General features: G+C 47.1%; 1 protein-coding gene across 4 annotated transcripts in view; it reads right to left on the bottom strand.

The window, feature by feature from the left end:
- Kirrel1 (kirre like nephrin family adhesion molecule 1) overlaps positions 1-22,721 on the bottom strand; it is a 90,010-nt gene extending 67,289 nt beyond the window's left edge. For 2 of the 4 annotated variants that reach the window (XM_050166474.1, XM_050166473.1), the window contains exon 1: positions 22,454-22,721. The gene's annotated coding sequence lies outside the window, so the exon portion shown is untranslated. Of the gene's footprint in view, positions 1-21,926; positions 22,106-22,453 lie in introns of those variants that run through there. The other 2 variants (XM_050166475.1, XM_050166476.1) reach the window with 1 other exon arrangement.
- Between the last annotated feature and the right edge of the window lie 1,842 nt (positions 22,722-24,563).

Here is a 24,563-nt window from a genome sequence, read left to right on the forward strand (position 1 = left end):
ACAGAGACAGAAAGAAGGCAAGGAACAGGAAATTCATTCCCAAGATGTCTGAATGGACCATAGGAAACACAGTGCCACAGCAGCTGAGTAGCAGAAACAAATTTGTCTTCTACTTAGGTTTTGTTCAAGCTAACATTAAAATCAGTTCCTACACTCTCGTGACATATCAGTTAGTGGCTGAATTCCATGTACTAGGGCAAAAGCAGCCTGGGGTTTAAAAATGTGCCACAAATAGTTCTTAAACTTACCTTTACCCTTACCCTTAGGAGCCCTGCTGGGAGCACAGCTTCTGCAGGTCCTGCTGCTGCCTGCCACCGCTGGAGTAGACCCCTCCTCCTTCCCTTCTGGACTCCAGAGTTCCCTGCAGTCCAGGGTCCTCCTGGGAGGGTGGTTGTTTCACTTTAGCTCCATCTCTTACCTAGAACTCACTATAGAGCAAATATTCCAAGACTCCTGATTATCCTGCCTCAGCTTCACACAGCTGGCTGTGAACCAGACCAGGTTAGCTGATAACCTTCAGCAGTCCCCAGTGCAGCCCCCAACCGACTTTATCCTAGCAAAGGTCACCCCTGAGTCGCCTGCCAGGTCTTAGAAATGCTAATGGTTCCTTCTCCACCAAGGGCACCACCCCGCCTCAGCCACCCAGTCCGGGGAAGTTCTGGAGGTAGTGATCTCTCTGCCCCCTCTCCCCCCCAGTAGGCGGAAGCCTAGCCCTAACTAACTCTTACCACAACTCAGCTCTGCTCACTGGCTTCCCTTTCCCACCCACAAGCAGTAGGCAAGGAAAGTAGCTGGCCTTCAAGGTCTCAGACCTCCCTGGAATCTCTGCAGGCTCTTTACAATTCTGAGACAGTATGGAATTAAAATGGCCGCTTCCTGTCTCCCTTCCCTTCCCACCCAGTCTTTGGTCTCAACACACTCCACCGGTTTCAGAGGAGCCAGGCTCAGAAATCCTCCAATGGACTACCCACTGCTCAACAGATTTCCTCCAGCTCACCTTTTGAAGGTCAATTGCCAGTACCTCCACCCCTACTGCTGCCCTCACAGCCCCTTCAAACAAAGCTTTCCTATCAAGTTTTTGACCCTGATGAAGATTTTTAACCGAAATCACTTTCCCCCTATCCTTTCCCCCTTCTCTTTAATTCTGAAGGGCCTTTTGTCTTCTAAGTCAAATAGCTCAGACTGAAAGGGCCAGAGAGCTTTTCTCTTCTCTCTATCTTGTAAGTAACTGGGAAAGAAACCAGGGAGGGGGCAATAGAGGAAGTGGGTATGGGCCTGGAAAATTCAAGGCCAGCCTGTGCTATATGAAACTCTTCCTCTAAAAATAAAAACAAATTAAGAATGGGAAAGGTACCAATTATAAAATTATTTTCTTCCTCAAAAATATATGTAAATAAAAACAAAGAGGAAGGTCTTGAAAATGTGAAAGGAAAAGAAAGCCTCCCCATCCCCAAAAGAGAGAGGAGGCGAAAAGAGGAACAGAAAACGAGGGAGGCCTGCAGCCTCCTTGAGGAAAGGAGAAGGTGCCCTTCATGGCACGTATCCTCTGAGCAGCTTCTCACCTGGATGCCCACCCATCGCAGGCAGGAAAGCTAGCAAGACTTGGTACACCCACCACACCTCCAGGGTCTCACATACAGCACTGATGTGTGAATATGGGGTTCAACAAAACAGGGCTCACAGCTCCTTCTCAGCGCTCCCCCACCCCCAGAGAGAAATAAAAGATTGGGGAGAAACCAAAGAATCTGCCTTGAGTTGAGGCAGGCGGCCGCAGATGAGAAACAGTCTCTGCAGTGCCTCTTCTACCTACTCCATCTTCTGTGGACAGCATTCCCTCCCTCTGGCCAAGCAAAACAATCGATGAAATGCTGCCAGCTCTCGGGGATACGTAGGTTTCTCACCCTGAAGATCATCTATGGAAAAAAAAAAGCTTAATCCCAGGCAGGCTTTTATACCCAGAATATTTGGATATGAGCAAGGAATTAGAGGCTTGCTTAGACAGCATTCAAGTCAATTCACAAAAGCGAACAAACCTGGCCAATGTCCTCATACCAACAGGACGCATTCATTAGCAGTGTGCATTGAAAAGATTAAAGAAACCAGGATAGTGGGCGTGAAAAACATTAAGGCTCTCTTTCTAGACAGTCACACTGGGGGTTAACTGAGGTGACTCTCTGAAGTCTGGTCTATCTTCACAGAGCATCTAAAGTAAGGCTAGAGACGATTACTATTACCTGTTTCCACGAAACAGTAGTTGGCATTTTCTCTGCTTTCTTACTACTTGCCAGACACTACACTGTGTTATACAGCTTAACTCATTTAATTAGTTTATTGGTTCCATAAAAGATTTGAGGCAACATAAATAGACACATCTGGTCAGTAATATAAAAAATAAACTAAGAGAACAACAGTGAGTGAAAACAATGATCACTGAGGCCATAGTGAAGCTGTGTGTTGTGATGTACTGAGAGCCTCATCAGAGAGGAACTGTGAGGGTCACCCTTGATTTGAAGCAGCCAATACAAAGAACAAAAATTCAAAATTCCTGACATAATTTACACATTTAAAAAGCATTTTATTTTATATGTATGCATGTTTTGTCTGAAAGTATGTCTGTGAACTATATGCATACATGGTGCTTTCAGGCATCAAAAGTCACCAGATCCCTTGGAATTACAGATGGTTGTGAATCACCATGTGGGTAGTGGGAACAGAACCAAGGTCCTCTAGAAAAACAGCCAGCCCCAGGTTGGACAATTTTTTTGTATGTGAGGGTTGGGGGAGCAATACATAAAAGCTAACCAGAAGAATCACTACAGAACTTTCACCAAGGAAAAGACACTCACATGTGGAGTCCAGGGCAACACCCCTATCAGCAGGGTAACCAAGCTCAAAGCACAACGCTGGGGACACATGCCATATGCCCAGCTTAGTCAGGGCCGATCTCAAAGGGGCAAAAGCTATTTGGTCTTGATTCACAACTCACTGTCGTGGTGCCTGGCTCTCTGAGGATAAACTTAAGAGTATTTCCAGAAAAGGACTGCAGGTGAGCATTCCCAGAGGAATCAGAGGTGACGTTAAACAGCCCCAACAATGCCTCCAGGCATAAATGTTGCTCCTTTGGACCTTGGGCAGGACAAGGCAAAAACTCTACCACCCAAAGGCTGGGGCAAGGCTTTCCCTAGACAGACATAGTGTAACTGCAGCTGGCATTCCTGGTTACCTGTGAGAAAGGGATGGGGAAAGGATGGAAGCCCTAGGCAGAAGTAGCCATATCACAGGCCAGTCCCCTGACACAGGCAGGTCTAAAGAACCCACAGTATGTTACTTAATTATCTGGAAATGGTTTTTGTTCCTGTCTTTAAACATTTACCTCTATTGAATCATCTTCCTCCTTCCACCTCCCCTCTTTACAAGCTATCTTCTTTTCTGTGCTGTTGCCATAGCAACAACTCCAGGCATATAACTGCTCTCAGATTTTAAATAAAAGTTGAGACTCCCCCCCCACCTCTTTTTTTCCCCTCTCTTTCTAGGGATGAGGTTTGTCTCTCATTTCCTCTTCCCTTCACCTTCCTGGCTGCCTTCCACTTTCCCACTTAGCTGTTTCTGATCAGGTTCTATCACCTCCTCCTATCTAAACCCTCTTCTATATCTTTGGGCTTCCAAACTGGTCTTAACCTCCTGGTTGCCATGATAGCAAGAGTTGGGACCTTAGGAGGCATGGGGGCAAAGGTTGAAAAGTATGGGCATATCTGGGGAAGGTAGGAGATCTGTGGACAGTCCAGGACAGGGTCATCCTATATTCCCTGGGATCTACCTAGGATATTATCACTTCCTTGTTCTCTGAACCTTAAACCCTCCAGCAGATATGAGCAGCACGCTCCTTATATTGCCAACCACCAGACACCCAGACAGGACTTTAAATCTGCACAGGGACAGTAAAGCAGGGTGATCTGTGGAGAACTGCAGGAGGCAGATTCTAACATATGGTGGTTACTGAAAAGGGACAGAGGCTATGGCCGAACCTGCAGTTCTGGGGCCTTGACACCCTTATTCTCCATGTTCTCATTTTATTCGTATCCTTCAGGGATTGCATGAAATCTTAGCTTTCAAACTGTACTCTCAAGGTCCCCGAGGCCTGGGAGATGGCTCATCTCCCAGGTATTTCAGGGATGGGAGAAAGGGTGCCAAGTAAGAAGGCAAGATAATGGCAAACTTCTGAAACCATTTTTTGCCATCCACAGCAGCCAGGTTTCGTCCGATTAAAGCAAGGGTATGGTAGATCTTCCAACAGCCCTGAAAGGCACCAGAGCCTCCTCCATGAGGTGCCAAATAATCCTGTGCTTGTCACCTCCCTAATCAAAATCTTGGATTGAGATATAAAACAAGGCTTGAAGAGGAAGTTTACCATTTCCAAAATGGATAAGAGAACAAAACACTTCCTCATCATCATTAACTTAAAATTTCTCAATTTTATGAAATATTGATCAAGGATATATGACAGGAGGAAGAGACATGTGGCATTTTTGGAAACCTCACAACTTGGGAAGCCAGGCTTTCCTTGGTCCAGCTCCTCCTCATGCAAGCTCAGTAGTCCTCAAGTGGGGGCAACTCTGCTTCACAAGGCACTCTGGAAATGTCTGAAGGATCATTTTCTGTCACAACTAGAGAGGGAGGACCACTGGCTTTCAGTGCAGAGATTGCCCCCCAACAAGGGTCTGCTATATCCACTTAAAAGTCACTGCAATGTTCTGAGCCCAAATTTATTTACCCCTAGAGTCACATTTTATACGAATACACATTTCCTAGTGTTGGTATGGGGACTAGAAAGATACAAGTCCAAGACAAAAAAAAAAAAAAAAAAAAAAGGCTGTCACCTATATTCTCTAGTCTCGGTACAGCGGGGGCAATGGACTCATGTTCTAGCTGGGACTTACATAAGGTCAGTCAGAAGCCCAAGCCTCCTGGTTCCTTATCACTCTGCACCGTTAACTATTAAGACTCAACAAAACAAGAGGGCTGACATAGATCACTTGGGAACAGCAAAATCACCACAGAGACTACACTGAGATTATCAATGTGATCTCAGCTGTCACTCAGTGTTGCTGGCACCCCTCTTCTGTGAAGAGCTGACTGGGAGGAGGGAGTTTCTGAATTTGACTCCATCAATTTGACTCCAAATTCTATCTTCCTCTTTTTTCCAGACATACAGGAAGGACATGCTGATTCTGGATTACAGGAAATGCCTGGCAAGTTCCCCATGTGCCACGGAGCAACCTGAAGCTATGAAATAGCAAGCAGCTTTATCCAGGTGGAAAGTCAATGAGAAGGTCAAAACTCAGTCACCTGTGTGACTCCCACTCTAAACGGATACGCTGCGCAATCAGGAGCTAGGAATGGAGAGATGCTACTCAAAAGAAGGAAAAAGGAAGAGACAAAGGACCAAAGACCCAAGAATCAAAATTTCCAAAAAGTAGGAGATGGGATGGAAGAGAAAGGAGAAACTGCTGGTGGCCATGAACATATGGGGAGCTGCCTTCAGATAAAAAGAAAGAACTAGAGAACTTGATGTTGGGAGAGGGGCATTTGGAAGGAAAGAAGAGGCTGAACACAGGAAAAGGGGTCTAGGGAGAGATGGCTGCTGCCTGGCAACTGGTGACCTCACATGGTCACAAGATTTCCTGACTCGCTCCATCACCAAAACAGTCACCCTGGTGGAGAAGAGAAGATTCTGGAATCACATCCTCCTAATTCTCCCTACACCCCACCCCATCCTCCCCAACTGCCAATATCCCAAGCTTCCCTGATGTTGGCTAGCGATCCTGAAGAAACCTAAGAAGAACCCCATACACATCCACAGGCTTCTATGGTCCCTCCATCTCTCCCACAGGCTGTCCTTTACGTACAGTTGCGGTCCCTTCCTACTAGAGAAAGCTCCACTCAGCTCTTTAAATACTTAAATGATTCCACTTTTCCAATGAAGGAACACTATGGCTTATGAAGGAGCCTGGACTTTGCTGTTTGTTTTGTTTTGAATAACACATAATCCTGGGCCTTGGGGAACTTGAAATCTGGCTGGAAAACTGAAAGGTCAATACTTTAAAATTGGGTATACTGAGCCTATAAACTGAGCTAAATGGGAGGGCTGGAGAGGAAGAGAAGAGCCTCAGCTCCATGCAGGGGCAGACACCAGGTCTGAGGGTCGGGGCAGAGAAGCCTCCATCGGGAAACTGGTTGTCTTTACAGAATCCTGCAAACTGGAAGTGGAAGGCCCTGGTTTTCATTTCTTCCCTTCCCCCACAGCTCAGCTCTGGTTGCCCTCTGAGATGATTAAAACCAAAAGAATTTCAGTGTCTGGAATTCACTTTTCACCACGATGCCATTTGCTTCCTTTTCTCTCCTGCAGTTTTTCCTCTTGGGAGAGCCTTTTGCTTCACGCCTTTCTTCTGGCTCTAAGAAGATTCCCAGTATACACTAATTACCGTTGTTTTCATTTGGGGGGGGGTGATTCAAGGAGGGGTTGTCACAGGCAAAGGGGAAAGAGGAAGGATGGGCGGAGGGACCTTAATCTTGCTGGTTAAAATTCCCAGAAAAAGAAAAGAGATGAAATAGCTTTCAGAGAAAGAAATCTGCCAAATGTTTATATTCCCACAAGACTGCAAAACCTTTTCATAGACCAAAGCTAAAGTTCAGAGAAAAGCCAGAACATGCTTTTGCAGGGAGAATATTTTATCAACATAAACACATAAACACCCACACCATTGGTGGGGTTCCCCACATCCCCATCTGCCATCTGCCCCCAGGACACTGTGTGTGTGTGTGTGTGTGTATGTGTGTGTGTGTGTTTGTGTGTATGTGTGTGTGTGTACATGCATACATATACATATTGGGGAGTCCTGCACATCTTACCCCCAAGGCCATTTCAGATCTAAAAAATGTATTAACATATCTGCTGCCCCTCTGGGTCCCTCCCTAGCTGGTTCTCAGAGACTACTAGCCTTTCTGACAGTTGCTCACAAAACAAAACAAGATTCAGGGCCAGTCTTTGATGAACTCCCCCTTAATGACAGTCAAAAAACTGTGCATTCATAAAGAGTTTCAGAGAATGAATGACCTTCTCATTTTATGCTAAGAGAGCCCAAGTCACTAAGGTCACTCACTCCATTAGGGGCACAGTGGGGCTAAACGTTCAGTGATATTTCCACAGTGCCTCCAAATGTAGCTTTTCTTATTATGTGCCCAGGAAACCAGAAGCAGCAAGCCTTCTTCGACTCAGTAAGATAAACCTTTTGTTATCCAGGCCCCTGATGCTTGAAGCTGATGCCCTTACACCGTGAGTGGGAGGTTAGCCTTAGCTGAACCACTTGGTTTGTAGACAGAAAAGGAAAACTGTAGTGGGACACAATGGCCAACCTGTCAGGGCTCCTCTGTCTACTGGCACACCCAGAAGTGCTGGAGGGCGAGACTCCTAATGCCACCCTCCAGCTAGGGAGTGGAGAAGGCCCTCTCGCCCTGCCCTTTGCTAGGCACAGGCTAGCTGCATTCATCCACGGTGACAACAGTGGAGAAACAACAGCTGTCATTGGCCAGCCGTGTTTAACCATGCCAAAGAGACTCTATATGTTAAACAAAATGATCTCAAACTTCTCAAGATTCTCATTTACCAAAAAGGAAACTGAGATTTGGAGAGGTCTTAATGCTGGTTAATAGTAAAGTAGTAGAAACCCATGCATTTTTTCCTGTAGACCAACAACAGCAGATTGCGCTCACGGAAAAGAAGCCCTGTGGTAGCACCTTCTTCTTCAAGACCTGTTGAAATCCAGACCACAGAGACTTGCTTTTGGGGTTTTGTTCTGTTATCCTTCTTTGTTTTGTTTTAAATAAACTTTATTATACAAAAGGCTTGCAAATTAACAAAAACATCACACACCAAAATTAACCAGACCCAAAGTCTACACAACTTAATGAACTTACACAGTTAGAACTGTCATCTGAAGCAGAACCCTATGTGTTTCACATTAGATTGGACTCTTCTGTATCTAATACAGTTTACGTACTCATCCACCCCCACCCCCACAGAACAGAATCAGAGCAGGAAAAACAATTAACTTTACATCCTCTTTCATCATTTGTGCCCATGACTTGTACTGATGCCTTTCTCGCCCTTGTATTTAGCATTCCTTGCTCTTTTCTTCAGTTATACTGTACCCACGTGTGTGTGTTATTTGCTAGATTCTGATATAAAAGAGAATTTGTGGTTTATTTCTTCCTGCAACTATGTGGACTCACTTAGATAGCATACATTCTAAATCCCTCTATTCTCCTACGAAGTTTTTAACTTTGTTTTTTCTTTACAGGTGAGTAGTACTTTATTTTTTATAGATAACAACTTTTCATTATCTATTCATCTGCTTATAAACAACTAGGTTGGTTGAAATTCTCTCTACAGTGAATAAAGCAGCATTAAGCATGAGATTTGTCACGGAACAAAATGAGGGCCAGATAGGGAAACATGCCACAGCTTTGTGGCCCAGTCAGATTCCACGTTGGATTCACTAGGCAGACTTCTCTCCCGTGTGCCTCTCAGATTCGCCATCTGAATGTGTATTGTTTATTTATCTAGGAGTCAGAAGTACAAGGAAAACCAGATGGTCACGTGGTAGCCTTTGCTCTAACCTAGCTGTCAGACCTGGACATGTAGCTTATGTCAATCACTCACTCTTCCTGAATGCAGCAGAACCCAGGAAGATTCTACTCCTCTCTAAAATGGGGCAGTTAAGCTATTGGGACCCACAAGGCAGTCCCCAAGTGAAGGTGATGAGAGAATGCCTGGTCCCCCCCTCCATCTACACATACCATTGTGTTCATTCCCACAGTCTAGGGTATGTCCATACCCTAGGGTATGTCCTCCTCTTTCAAAAGACCCCAATCACAGTCATGTTGCACCCATCTCAGCTGTCCCCAGTTTTCAGAGAAAATAGAATTCACTCAGCTTCCTCTAGTTAACTCTAAGCTTTGTGGCAATGCACATCACTGCCCCAGGGCAAATGAAGGGACCCACAATATATAACTCAGTATATAAAGACTATCACTAGAAGAGGTTTCCCCAGGCATCACCAACCTTCTACCCACTGGCAGAGCCCTGATCCTGAGCCATGTCCCTCTTGCTGCTTCTTCTCTGTCCCTTTCTTCACCTGTCTCTCTTGCTGCCACCTCCCCCCCTTCCTTCGGCATGTGTCTATCTGTTCTCCCCTCTCTCCCTCTTCCTTCCCACCCCCTCCATGCTGCTGCAGGCTTGGAGCAGGAGGTTATGAAAATGAGCTTCGTGCCCAGGAGACTGTAATTATCTGCTAAGTGTGAAAGCCGAGTGATTAATTAAGAGATAATAAAAAGAAAAGGAGGGTGAGGGGGGCCTCGCCACTTCGCTTTGATGATCGAACCTGAGGTGAGCCAAGCAATTAGGGAAATCTTTATCGAGAGTTAGCTGTAATCCACAAATTATTAAGCACCAAATGCTTCAAGAGAGCAATGCATTCTTGTCTAGTGACAGACAGAGTGCAGCAGGATTAAGAGAGCTGAGAACACCCATCCAGGGACAGGGAGAGCCAGAGACTGAGCTAGCAGTGTTGCTGGAGGACAGCCACTGTCCCAAGGCAGGCCACAGTTAGTGTTTGTGGAACTCTAGCCCAAGGCTGTCCTGCCTTCCTGCCCTTGAAAAAGGGAATGCCAGGTTGTCCCATGGCCCACTGCACTCCTCTTCCCATGGCCCTGCCCTTCCTCTGATATCCCATCCCATTCTAAAGGAGCAGAGATTGTTCTCCCCCTGCACTCCCTCCCCCCCCCAAAAAAAACTGTGTGGGAAATGCATCACACAGGTTGCAGACAAAACAGTTGCATGGGCCACAGTTGACAAGACAGCCCACAGTGATGTGTCTCAGAGCTGCTAACTATACACCTCTAATTGGGCAGATCTCCCTGGGCATCGTGGCTTTTCCCATCAAACTCCCTCACGAGGCAGCCAGTCTCCTTTACCTTTCTCACGAGTCCAGTCCTCTATCTCCTTCCCAGCCAGGCCTGCTGTGCTGTCTCTCCACTTCTCCCAGGGCCATTTTTCTAACTGGTCATGACCCACTCCACTACCTCTGGATCTTTTACACTGCCTGTGCACAATAGACACCTCCTCTGCCCACGTCACTATCATATGGGACCCACGCAGGCACAGCTGGGCTCCGGACACTCCTGATTTGGGGAGGCCTGGACTAAAACAAGTTCTGACAACAAATGGGCCTACCTTGCTATCCCCACCCTGCCACTCACAGAGGGAGATGAAGAGGCCTTCAAGCTGTACCTGTTGTTGGTGGGAAGTCCAGAGTTATGAGCCTCATCCTTCCAGACCTAGCCAAGAACACCTGCATAATGGCAGCTCTGTCTGACCCTTAAAGAGATCTCTTGGCTCCCTGGAGCCTGGGAGTCACAAACCTCTGACCTCTCAGGCCTTGCTTCTCAATAAAAGGAGCATGCCCTGAAGTTTGAAAAAATGAACTGACAGGGAAAACATATTCATCCTGCTATGGAGTACTGTTGGTGTTGCAACCTCTCGTTACAGTTTCCATTCAGAGCAGGAAAGATTCAGGTTAGACAGAAAGAACTTCCTATTTGCTAGGGATTGTCAGATAGGGGAGGGAAAGAGTGGACAGTGCTAATAAAATTCCTCTCTTCAAAAAAGGGTCAAACACTGATTTACAACTTCACTTGAATTAGTCCTGCCTCAAGAGAGGCATCTTGGGAGTCTGAAGATGGTGTTCTTAAATGATTACCACTTGTTTTGTATTTTAGACCTCAAGTTCGTTCTCTGTCCCAGGAAACCCAATCTGATTAAATGCACCCCTCTTTGCATCTTGCAAACTCGCCAGGCTTGTGTGGCTAGTCACTACCTCACACTTGCAGGTGCAGAGAGAGCTGCAGGAACACCAGCTTCCTGGGGTGAAAGAGGAAGGAGGAAGCAAAGAATCAGTGGAGTGCCTGTTTGCTAGTAGACAGGACTCCTCCACAGAGTCAGTGGGCAAAAGCTGTAGAGTGTGGTCTGCAGGTTGAGCGTCTCTATGCCAAGATTAAGAAGCTGGCCTGTTTAGAAAGAGTTCCCACTGTTCCCCTACAACCATGTCCAGGTAAACCACAGCTTCCCTTCCTTCTCAATCACACATCTTGTTCATAACCCAATTTTTAAGCCAAAGCCAGTAAGACTCAAGGTTTTTTGACTAGAAGCTCTGCCAAAATGTTTCTCTCAAACTTCCAATGATGAATCACGAGGACTTAAAAAAATATGATGTGGAAATGACTGCTCAGGCATGGAAGAGTTTCCAGCAATGCACAGGCTGGGGCTTTCGACTCTGCGGTAGGAAGCCCCAGAAGACTTGGCATGGACGTGGTGTTGGAATTTGGCAGGTGGCAGCGGGGGCAGCCTGACAGGTCAGTTGGATGCTAAGGAAGTTCCCACATCTGCCTTCCTAAAACTAGTATATCAATGCCTTTTAATCAATGGCCCATGCAAACTGTTTTAAAAGAAAGCTCTGCTCTTGATTCCCGTAGACGACAGATTCCCTTAGAAGCCATCCTCTCAAACCTCAACAGGGTCGCTAACAGGGACGTGCTGTACCAGCATCATCAGGGAGTCCCACGCCAATACAGAATCTGCTTTCTCCAGATCCTTCTAAACTTGAGGGCTGCTGTCCTAGCACAATGAGCTGAGGCTTCTGGAGAGACGGGATTTGAAGTAATAGTTAAGCTTACTGTCCCACAACGACTCTTCCAGGATGTAGATTACCTAGAAGTAGATAAGTAACAGTTCTCCATTTTGGAAACAAAGAAGCCGTAGCTCACAAAGGTCACTCAATCTCCAGAACACAGACTGAATTCTAAAGCAGGCTGGCACCCACCAGGCTTCCCCTTCACTGAAACTTCAGAGTACAAAGTGCAGGAGTTCCCACATCTCTGCTGCCCCCTTTGTACCACTGATACAGACAGCATTGGATTCATTGCTGTTCCTCGCACTCTTGTTTCCCTTCTTGGATTTGCCTTGCACTGTGAGCCCTGGAAAATCAAGCACTGTGCGTTATTAATGTGGCTTAGTAAGTACCAGACACTTCTGCTTCATACATCATTTCATTCAATCCCCACAATAACCCTGGGAGGCAGGGACAACCATCTGCACTTCATAGATGAGGAAGCCAAGGCTCCAAGGGGGCACAAAGTGCTACCTCTGACAAAAAGGCTCACACTCCTACAGTCCCGTGGTTGGGGATCCTAGGAAATTCATGGTTCCCTGATTCTAGAGAGTAAGCTGTGTTACATTATGATCCTGGGGGGAAAACTGAAAGTGTGTGCAAACCCCTCAGATGTAGATGTTACCAAATTCTCCGTGGTCTGCATAAATGGAGCACGACAGCGGTCCGGACAGTCCCAAAACCACTTCATCTACCTTAGCCATGCATTATAATTATTTATTTTGTACAAAGTCAGATTTTTCCTTTCTTGTTATCTCTGGCTCATACTAGCAATTAAAATGAAATCACATTCCCACTTCAGCCACTGACCAGTGAAGGGTGTGCATTGGAAGAGAGGGACATTAGTCCAGCATCATCCACAAAGTAAGTGAGGTGATACTGCCCTGAGTGCTCATTTCTGTCAGCATAGCTGCAGCGAGTGAGATGAGAGAGGGCTTTGTGGGAACTATGGAGGCCCTCATTCCACAATGCAGTCAAGCTGGCAGATTTCCTCTGGGAGTTCGGACTAAGTCACAAAGCAATGGGTAAATTCCTGGGGCTGGGATTATAGCAAAGGAGTACCACTGCCTAACCAGGAAGTCCTCAGTTGATTAAAAATGAAGATGAAGAAAACTTCAAGTTTTCTAAGAACTCCCATCAGCCAACATGTCTAGTCCTGGGTTTCTGTTGCTTGGAAAAATGCCTTCTCCTGCTTCCTTCTGTTTTCAGTCCTTCTGGCCCGTCTCTTTCTTCCCTATAATAAACTCCCAGTTAAATGAACAGAATGGGAACAAACAGTTAAAAGTGCTGCCTCGTGGTGGGGCAATGTTGGGTAATGGAGCACATAGGGCCTCAGGCTGTGCATGAAGAATTCGGGGAGAGGGAATAATAATAAAAACTGGCTAAGCTAATTAGGAAGAGAAAGTTAATTTAGAAATCAGCTCTACTGGGCAGGAGTGGGGGCTGGGGAGAGGGAAGTGGACACAAGAGATTGGGAGACTTGAGGAAATGGTATTTTATGTGTAAACTGCCTTTGTTCTCAGAAATCAAAATCCTTAAGCAGAATGAAGAATCAGTCCTGGGGATTCCTCGGCTCCTTTTGTCTGGAGCAGGGGTACAATCAAGGACCGTCCAGATCCCAGAGACCTTGCTGTGCAGCAGCACTCCACACCCAGCAGCACAGGGAGCAGTACAGTCAGCTCCTCCCTACACACTCCCAGCTTCAGGCAACCACCAGAAAGACCAGACTCTAACATTTTTCACATACTTCTCTTACAACCTCTGCCTTACAGGACCAACTCTATTTTTGTGTCCACCTCCCACACGGGGCTGAGAGCTGAGCGTGCCTCAAGGACAAGGACTAAATCTCACCTTTTTAACCCTAGGCCTAGGACCACCACAAAACAAAAACAGCTAAGCTTGTTTGCTAGCTTCCTCTTCCTTGGCAGGGCCCCTATGCTGAGGCTCCACTGAAATCCTGGAGCTCTCCTCCATGCTGAGGCCCTAAGAAACTCTAAGTAAAAGAGCTAAGGTTGCCGGCCAGCAGAAAAAGTTTAAGACCATGAAAGTCTAAACGTGGTGTCATTCTCAACCCTGGAAAGTATAGACTGTGCTCAAGTTCAGAGTAGATGGCACAGATTCGTTCAGCTTCTGGCATCTGGGTCAAAAGGCCCTCCTCTTCCTTATCACTGCCAAACTTTGCTTCCAGGCAGCTTTATCACTGCCAAAGGACTCTGGGAGAACACCTCCACTTCCCAGTCTCCAAACTTAGGTCACAGACTGGGGACTTCCAGTGACACTCCTATAGTGGTTTCTGTTCACTTCTGTCTAGCCAGATTGATCTTTATTTCATTTATGTTTCATTTTATTATTTTTTATTTTAACATCAGCTTTACATGTCTCCATAGCAGTTCTACCAGGTTAAGAGTTTAGAGGAAGGGAAGGTTTGATTGAGAAAGAGCCAGGGACCCAAACTTGTTTTTAACACACTCTTTGTTTAAAAATCAAACGCAAGACTCAAGAGACAGAGGCAGAGGCTTCAAGAGTTTGCAGCCTACCTGAGCTACTAAGAGAGATATGTCAGAAGAAGAAATCCTAGAATCAGCTGGTCTTCCACTTCTTGCAGGACTGTCTGTGAGCCTTCTAAGCCCTATGGGCTTTGGCAACAGTCCCAGCTTTAGAGCACCTCAGTGATAACATCCTCGGTGCTGTCTCTCCCCTTACTACACTTGCACACCTGCCTGGCTGACAACCATACCTTAACTTGGGAATGTGGACCTGTGGGAATCTTTTCTCTGCCTGATATATATCCCGAACTCTAAGACCCCTTCTCCCAGGGAGCCCTCCCTGATCACTGCACCCCATAGCAAATTCCTCTGTACTAAATGTTCCAGCTCTGGCCTTCACACAACGATAGTAGCCCCTGAATATCAACACAGAGAGTCTCTGTAGTTTTGGGTTTTAGTTTCTTGTCAAGAAGGAACTACATTCTTTTTTCAAAATTATTCCACATAATTTGTAGTCATTTCCCAAATAGTTATACCAGATTTTTTAAAAATCAGTTTTCCCCATTTTGTGGAAGAAGAAACTGAGGCCCATGGGGTTAAATAATTTCACATAAAAGATAAAGACCCTTAAGAATAGAGATAGTATCTTACTCATCTTGCAACACACATCTGCCTGTGTGCTATATAACAGTATGATTGTATTTGTGGTGTAGGAGGCTGAGCTCAGGCAGGGCTGGCACATATGCTCTGCCATTAGGCTTCGTACCAGTTCCAGAATGACGTTTGGGGTCAGTGAGAAAATACCTATACCCAAGGAGCCACAGGATTCCATCACTCAGCAGCAGACTCTTACCATGTACAGTGGTGAAAAGCTGAGGAGACTGTCTCACAATACATCTCTCTGAAGGCATCTTCCCCATTATCTGTGCAGTTCTGACCATTAAGCCATGCCTAGCTGCACATTTCTGGTAAGGGAGGGAACTAATTCTGCATTTTTCCCACATCCTCCAGTTAGGATATACTCCTCATATTGCCTCAGAAGGAAATGCAGGCCACAGAGAACAAGCAATCCTGTCCTGAAGAAGAATTTATTATTCTTACGCCAAGTTAGGGAGCTGGGGAAAGAGATGACACACGTAGAACAACTTCCTGAAATAGCCCTGCTGGGCCCTGTGTGCTACATGAGACACAAAATTCTGCTCTCCCTTTGCTGCCTCAAAACTCAGACCCCGTGGCCTTCTGGGAGATTCTGGTAGCACCTTCCCAGGGCTCAGACCCGGAATGAAGCCGCAGTATTATCTCCTGAAAACTAATGGCATTTACTAGAGATTTCTAGCCCAGATTTAAGACCCTCCATCGTGAAAAGGGTGGCTGGCTGCAAGGCCCATTTATTTCAATACCATCCTAATTTTGTTGAATGGGTTTGAGAAGGGCAGAGACGGATGAGCAGTGCAGTCCCCAGAGACGAGAGAGGTTAATAAAAGTTGCTGAAGAAATTAAATGTGTAGGAAGGAGATATTAGGAGCGCCTTCCACATGGGAGAAGCTGATAGACAGAGAGAGAGCAGGATAGAAAGAAAAATCATCTTCAGAGACACCTAGAAGCTGCAGAAGCTCTCATTCAGGGTGCCGTAAGTGCTCAATCAAGTCCACACTGTCTGAAAATCAAGAATGGAAAGTCTAAGAACTGGGGATGAAAGACACAGAGGGGCAGAGTCGGAGAGCAGGGAACTCAAGGGCCCTAGCTTTCTCAGCCCGGCAGTGTGCACATCTATCAAAGGGTACACAAAACAAGCAACATGAGAATAGTGACCCCCACGACTCAGGAGGCTGCTACGGTTGGAGAGAAAAATGATGGGAAAGGAATTTTTTTCATACTAGCCAGTGTCTTGGTAAATGAAAGGGCCAGAACAGACAGAGGTTTCCGTCCAGATGTGCTGGGAAAGAGGAGAGCATGCACATGTAACATGGGACTGCACCTACAGACTTGGATGTGGCAAATGTGTGTAGCCTTCAGGAGTGCCTTTCTGGGGTCTTTTCCCCATCCACCATTCTAATGTCACTGCTTGTTTCTCATCCGGACTGTCGGGTACTGGCTGTGTCCTTTTGGATGATCTGTTTAACTTATCTGGGCCTCTAATTGTCCATCTATAAAATGGAAGTAACACCTGACATTACTATTATATGCAAAACACAAAGTAGTCTTCCTTCTCCACCCCGAGAGCCATTCCTGCATCAAGACTCCTAAGACTCTCTACTCCCCGGTCTCACATTTCAAGATCAAGAACACAGCAATCTCTTTCTCTTCCTCCACTGAAACTCCCAGCCTTTTCCAGGTCAAATCCCCCCCCCCCCCCGAAAGACTGCCAGATAGCCTGGCCTGGAGCCCTGGGAAGAGCTGGAAAACAAACAGAAGGCAGGAGGGTACAATTTGGTCAGAATCTTACAGAGTACCTTCCCTGTCTGGGGAGACAGAGAAACGTGCCTCCTCTATCTCTCCTCATGTCCTCCATCTGAGTTCTAACCCCTTCCACCAGCCATCTAATTTCTCTGGAACTCCATTTTCTCCTCTACTAAATGGAAGAATAACAAAGAACCTGCCTACATCCCATGGTAATCTATCAGATGTTATGGCACATGTGACACTACTAAAATCTGAAAGCGTTACATAGCTCCAAAGCTAGAAGGAAGACAGGAAGGGGGGCAGGGTTTGATTCCCATCACACAACCCCCAGCCCCCTTCCAAAAAAAAAAAAAAACACCTGAAAACATAGGAGGAAAGAGACTGGAGTAACACAAACCTCTTTTTGACAGGGATTAATAGTTTACTCCCACCTTTGTATGCTGATATCAAACCCAGGGTAACTACGGGTAGCCTAGCTGAGAAACTACGGATAATTACACAGCCTATCTCAGAGAACTGTTGTACGGAACAAGACAGCAGGTCTAGGCTCTCCTCACATCTAATAGAGGTTGCCAACACAGATAAGCTTTGTGGTGATATAAAAGGACTTGGATCAGGGTATTAGCACTCCAGAGACGGCCCTTAGTTGGTTGTTCAACCTCTCCGTTTTGGTTTCCTTATCTATGGAATGACAGGAACATCAGTTTTGAAAAGCAACAGCAGGAACTCAGTAAAAGGTAAGGCTTACATCTTGGTATGTTGCTGACCTCCCATGATCCCTTTCAGTACCTTAGGCCAGGCAGGTCCTGAGGTAAGCAACCAGCTGAAAAGCAAAGCTTAGCACCTCCAGGTGAGCTGAACCGGACACCGAAATTTTCAGCCCCTATTGTATCTACAGCCCTACTGTGTTTACAATCCTACCTACTATGTCTTTAGCCCTGCTGTGCCTACAGGCTCTACTGTGCCTCCAACCCTACTATGTCTATAGCCTTACTGTGCCTACAGCCCTGCTTTCTCTACAGTCAGCCCCTACTGTGTCTATAGTCTCCACTCTGTTTACAGCCCTGCTGTGTTTACAGTCCTACCTACTATGTCTATAAGCCCTACTGTGCCCACAGCCCTGCTGAATCCACCTACAGCCCTACTGTGACTACAGCCCTACTAGAGGTTAGAGGTGGGAGGGTACAGGTTGCCCCCAGATTCCACTTGAGTGCACCAGCCTCATAGGCTTATGACTAAGACTCTCCAGAGTCAGCTTGAAGGGGGAAAGGGAGGGTCCCCGTGTATAAACCCATGGACTAGAAAGGCTAGGTTTGGAACAAACACAAAAGTATAAATCTTATTTGGCAGATAAAGCCCTTTTAACAAATAAGCAGCAGAGTACCATATCATAAAGAAAGAATAGCCCAAAAATATAGAGTAGAATCTCAGAATGAAAGACAGTACCTTGATAAAACAATCCCCCTTCACACTTACTCTACCATGGACCAGGAAAAAAAAATATCCTGCCCTAGCCCAGCTCCAGTCCCTGCTAATTGAGGAGCTCTCTGGCAAGGGAGACTTGTGTAAGTTTTGGAGTCAGCTGGTTTCTATAACTACCTACCTTACATATCTGAACCTCTGCTTCCCATCCAGGAAAAAGGAATTAATTACTCAGCCTATCCCAAGAGACTGTTGTACAGCTTAAGTTAACCTATATTAAAAGTCACTAACGTGAGAACCTACTAAACGAGCTGTGTTATTTTCTCACACTGAGACCCTGCCACTTTTCATTTTACCCAAAAGCTCAAACTTTTCCTGTTTGCCCTCCCCTGGTGCATCTCTTCTGCAGACCTTTTCTGGGAGCACCAACGGCTGGAGAAGGGGGGGGGGGAGATGAACTATGTCTTTTAAGGTCTACCTCAGCAAGGTTCTCTCTATGAGAGGTGCAAACCACTGGCTTACTGAAGCCAGGGACCAAGAACCATAAGGGCTGGAACTGGAAGACAAAAAGAACCATAAGCAGGAAAATAGAGGAATGGTCAACTCAACATGTTGAGTTCAGACACAAAGTCATAACACAGTCACTGAACACTTCTGTGCCAGACAGCATGCCGAACACTCTCTATAGATTAATATACATTACAATCCATGGATTAGCACATATATCATCACCACTTTCCATACAGCTAAACTGGAGCACTTATTGAGCACATAACTTCTTCAGGAGAGCTAAATAGAAGTCTCTGATTTCTTCTATTGATTAATTTCTATGTGTTATTTATCTCTGGGGACTTAAAATTCAGCCTCAACTGGTCTGAAACTTGGTACACGTAGTCCAAGGTGGCCTTGAACTCACAGTCCTCCTGCCTCAGCCTCTTGAATATTAGGATTCCAGGCATACTAGGCTAAGGCTATGCCGTCATCACCATTTTATATGACCTCCCTCCTGCACTGCGGCTCACTCATCAACTGGGTATTAGCTCATCAATTGACTATATGCACAGCATGATGCCCCATGTTGTAGGATAAGAGAGGAGTGAAGACCAGGTCCCAAGGGATCTCAAAGGAGGTTCCCTCAGAGTGCAGTTCTCTGCAAGCATGGGGTAATCAGGGGGCTCCATCATCCTACCCCCCTGGAAAGGCCAGGGGGGGCCAGCTAGCCACTCAGTGGCAATAAGGAGCAAAGGTTGGAAGAACTGGATGCCACTCCCCTTTGTCCTGCCTGGGTGTTGCAGATGCATCCCTGTGGCACCCAGTACTTGCTTCGTGTCTCCCTCTGAGTTTGAGTAGAAGGCTGAAGATAGAGTCCAATCAATGTCAGGGTCAGATTGATTTCTGCCAGCTTTGCCTACCTCTATCCCAGCTCAGTACCCAGCTTTGGGCGGAAGTAGGGCATTTGGAGTATGTGGTGTGCGTGTGTATGTGTGTATGCAGAACAGAGCTGTAGAATCCAGGCTCACTGTTCTTTGCCAGGATATAAGTGTGCACCGGGAGCTAAATGCTGGAAACATAGGAGGCCCTTGGGCCTCTTTGTTTTACCCCTTGGAGCAAAGGCAGAACAGACAGGAGATTGGGGGTGGGGGTACCACAGGAGCAGGTTTTCCTCCTACAGCCAGAGCCACCAGCCTCTGGAGGCAGCTCCCACTGGAGCCATTCTGTCATCCCACATTGCTCTGATTAACTACAATCCTTCCTTTTCAATTTCTCCTCCCCGAGACTAGGGAGGGAGAAAAATCTCTTAGAAAATGAATAAATATTTCCATTTTCGGCATAATCAGTCTAGGGAGCTAGGGCATGATGGACACAGCAGTGGGGGAGGGAAAAGATAATGGTTTTCACTTAGATAAGATATGGGAAATTATTTAGTAAAAAAATGAAAATAGATGAAGCTCATTTGAAATCCTTTAAAATACAATTTCTATTCCTCAGCTAGGCTGAATTTCCCCTTCCTGGCTCTTCTCTGATCTCAATTTTATTGCTCCTCTGACCACCTTCTCTTCCTCCTCACTTCCCACTTTCATCTCTGCCTTCAACTCACTGCTGACCACACTGTGTACTCTCTCCCTGCCTCTGGTTCAGCTTCTCAGTGTTCCCAGGTCCCCCCATTTCTCCCTTAATGGTCTTCTCCCCAGCCCTTTGCTGGGTGGCCCCTAAAGACTCCATAGTGATTTCTTCTCCCTCCTGGCTCCTCTCTCCCTTTGCTTTCCTCCCCCATGACCCCCAAACACGCCTGCAACCTTTTGCAGTTCTTGCTTTCACCTCTGACAGAGTCAAGAAGGCTGGGGTTCAGTTGCATTCCCTAGCCACACCCACCCACAGAGATGGAGGAGTACATGGCAAGCAATTTTTTCTGACCTATCTATCAGTCCAGATGCAAGCTGCATGCCTCTCCTGCTTCCTAGCTGCAGCTTCTGTCTCTTAAAGCTCATTTTGTCTCACTGGCAGATGAGGGTTGCAAGAGAGGGCCAGTCAGAAGCCTGCTCCCAACACATCAGAGCTGACACAGCTGCCTCTCACCCACCATCTTCTCCCTCTCCAGCTCTCTCCAGTTCAGCAACCTGGCTAAACAAAGTCAGAACTTCACTTATCTTCCCAACTTTCTGCCAAGTGGCCAACCCTGAGGCCAGGCCTTCTTTCTCCTCCAGCTCCACGCCAGCTCTCATGACATGGATGTGTGCCTTCCCGTTGTTCTAAGAGGGTGAATCAAGATCCTGAACTACGCCAGGTTTGCCTTCAGAGCTGGGAGAGAGGGCTAGCAAAGAGAGGAGGGGTCCAGTGAAACACCCTACCCCCTACACACCACACACACACACACACACACCACACACACACCACACAAACACACACACACCACACACACACCACACACACACCACACACACACACCACACACACACCACACACACACACCACACACACACCACACACACACCACACACACACCACACAAACACACACACCACACAAACACACACACCACACACAACACACACAACACACACACCACACACACACAACACACAAACACACACCACACATACACCACACACACACACCACACACACACACCACACACACACACACACACTATTCAGGAGAGGAAGAGAGCTAGCCAATGCCTGAGGCTCTTTCCAGTTGGCGCTAGTCTCTTCCCAGATCACTCACCCACCCCAATGAGAGACCACCTCCTCCATTTTGAAGACTGTACATCTTTGTAGGCGCCTGCCTATAAGAATGTCTGCCCAAGTTTCTTTGTTTGCTCAGTGGCTGGAGTATGTGGAAGCAATTCTGTGTGAATAGATGTTATGTCCTTTGAACGTAGCATACATGCACATACAGTGTAAGTTTGATGCCGGGATGTGGGACTAGGTAAATGTGTGTCGGCTTGGAAGAGGAATTTTGCTTCTTCAGAGGTGTCAGTTAATGTCTTTGTGTATGTGTCTGTCTCTGGGGGGGGGGGTCGGTGTTTGTGGGAATGTCTCCATAGGTGTGTAATCTGCCTCAATGTCTCTGTTTGACGCTATTTGTGTGTCAATTTCTATGTTCAGTTCGGGAGAGGACTCCAATAGCATTAAATCTTCCTTGGAGTCAGTTTCAAGAAAAAAGACACCCATTCCCACAGACCCCAGGCCTGGCTGGGGTTTGGACCCTTGGTTCCTTCACAGGAACCCAGACCAGTGTACCTGAACATCCTCATCTCTCCCCTACGGTTTATTTCCAACCTCGGTCCTGCCAGTTCCAAAGGAGCCTCAGATGTCTGTACTTTCCTGACCTGAAGTGAGCGCCTGGCCGGATCAACTCCGCTTCCAAACAATCCAGCAGCCCTGGTCAGGACTTCCACCTCTCACTCCCCACAGCCTTCGGGGCTGGGGGCCGAATGCAGTCTTCCCTTTAACGGAGCAATCCCAAGCAGTTTGCAGCCGCACTGCAAATGAAGGTGACTCTAGACTGGATTGGGGTAGCTGGAGCCCTCAGCCTCTTCTTCGCCAGCGTCCGTGCTTTCCATGCGCTCCACCCCCCAATCTGAAATCCCACCTCTTCCCTGCCTTTCCCTTGGCCAGGACCCAGGAGTCCCGTCCAGGGCTCGGGAGGGAGGGAGAATTGCCAGGGACTGGAGGATAGACTTTGAGCACTCGGGTCACATTTCTACTCGGATCTCGGCTTTCGAGACCTAAGTTCTCTGTTCTCCCGCGCAGCCGGAGGAAGCAAGTTGGGCCGTTTCACCAAAAACTCCTTTGGTGTTCTCTGGGTGGCTCCGCGCCCCTTCCCAGGACACCCTAGCCCATGGCTGGGGCTTACCTTGAGAGAAAGTGTCGGAGAGAGTGAGGATTCAGATGAGGAGGCTCGGCATGCTGTCCGCCCGCCGCTGGGCCCGAGTAGGCGCGAGCCGGGCCACCACTGGCTCCCTCTCCTCCCTCCCGCCCTAGCACACTCGGCGCACACTCGCTTGCCTCTCTCGCCGCGGGCTCGCTCTCCTGGCCCCTCCTCTCGTCCTGCACCCCCTAATAATTTCTGCCCTCCAGTTTTATCTCTCGGGGCCTCACTCAACCTCCGCGCCGCTCTCTAGCTCTCCCTCTGTTCCCTCCCAGGCTCCCTCCCTCTTCCTGACGTCTGCTCTCCCTCCGACGGCGCCTCCCTCCTCTGCCCTCCCCTGGTCCCCCAACGCGCGCGCACTCACGCTCTGCTCGCTGGAACCGAGATGGGAGGAGAGCGAAGAGAAAGGAATTGAGGGCAGCGGCAAGGGGTGGGAGGAGTAGGGAGAATGCAGCGTTGCAGCTCTGAAGCAACGACCGCTGGGCCCCTGTCCACCTGCGCTACTCCGGTGCCAAGACCTACTTTTGCCCCCAGTGGCATAACTGAGTCGGGCATAGGGTGGCAGCCTGGGCTGAGGATGAACCTCCATCAATTGGGTGACTGTGTTGGGAGGGGTGTGCTTGTGTCTTTCCGGGGAGGGGGGAGTATAGAAGCTTTAAGAGCTTTTTTGTTCTAATCACAACCCCCTGAATCTAACCCTAGATGCCTAAATTAAGAATGCTCAGATAACTAGAGAATTTTGGAGGGGGGTGGGGGAGAAGCTCCCCAACCCACAAAGCTCAGACTGGAGAAATCTTGAATCTGCCTCTGAGCCCTTTCAGCCAGCCACGTTGAGGCTCTCCTCAGCGCCAGGGTCCAGAGTCCGTAGCAGCCACGAAGAGGCTCAGTTAACTCTTCTTTGTTCATCCCAGACATCTATCCATTCGGAGGGAAAGGCAACCAACTCGATGGCTTTCTCTTGTGCTTCCCCGAAGGCTTGACACAGAAGGCAGCCAGCGAACGATCTCTAAGCACTCAGGGGCTTGAGGCGCACACTAAAGTGGAGAGGTGGAGAACCGAAGTGGAAGGTCATTTGGGAGGAAGTGGTCCTGTCCAGAACCCGGTGTAAGTAGCCATCTTCTCCCCCAATCCCTACTGCTCCCTGGGCTGCTGAGACTGCCTGAAGCCCGGGACCCTAGAGAATGTAAATGGCGGAAAGAACAGGAAAGGCACTGGAACTGCACAACTTTCCAGTTATGCAGATCTGGAGCGGTCTCTACCTCTTACTTCTCAGATTCTTGATCACCTGAGTCCCTTGCTCCTGGCCAAGATAGCTTGAGCTTGAGGCCTGGAACTAATGCGCATAGCTCTAGTGCCCTCTGCTGATATGAAATGGCCACCGTGCCTCCAAAAAGTCTTGACAATTAGGTTGAATGGTCCATACACAACCACAGACAACTAGAGGACACAGAACACAGTAAATCAAACCAAACAAAACAAAACAAGATACTAAAAAACTCATATTAAAAGCATAGCATGCAAGGACTCAGAGAATTTTGTTTATGCTTAAAAAAATACTTGCATGCATAGGCAAAACCACAGTTTAAAAACATGATACCTAGTCTGGACATTAAGAATACCATCACACACAGAAGACACACACCCGTATAAATACATGCCAGCACTTGGACATGTTAAGAGTTTTTAGTTTATTCATTCATTAACTGATCATTCAACAGATATTTCTTTTGTGCATAATATGGTCCAATCACAAAACCAGGCTTTCAGAATACAAGTAGATAGATAGATAGATAGATAGATAGATAGATAGATAGATAGATAGATAGATAGATAGATCTGGGTATAGAAGTACATATCTGTAATCCTATCTCCGGAGACAAAGGTGGAGAATGGCTGGACATCACAGGACACAACTTTAATCCCAGCACTTGGGAAGTAGAGGTGGGTCTATCTCTGTGAGTGAAGGCCAGCCTGGTCTACATAGGAAGCTTCAGGATAGCCAGGACTTAAATGAAAGCCTGTCTTAAAACAAAACAAACAAAAACAGAACTGTAAATTCAAGGAGAACCCAGAAACCAAGCCTAAGTAATGAATG

This window comes from Alexandromys fortis, unplaced genomic scaffold (genome assembly GCF_014885135.2).
Source record: "Alexandromys fortis isolate MF-2015 unplaced genomic scaffold, M_Fortis_MF-2015_v1.1 scaffold_152, whole genome shotgun sequence".
Classification (NCBI taxonomy): Eukaryota; Metazoa; Chordata; class Mammalia; order Rodentia; family Cricetidae; genus Alexandromys; species Alexandromys fortis.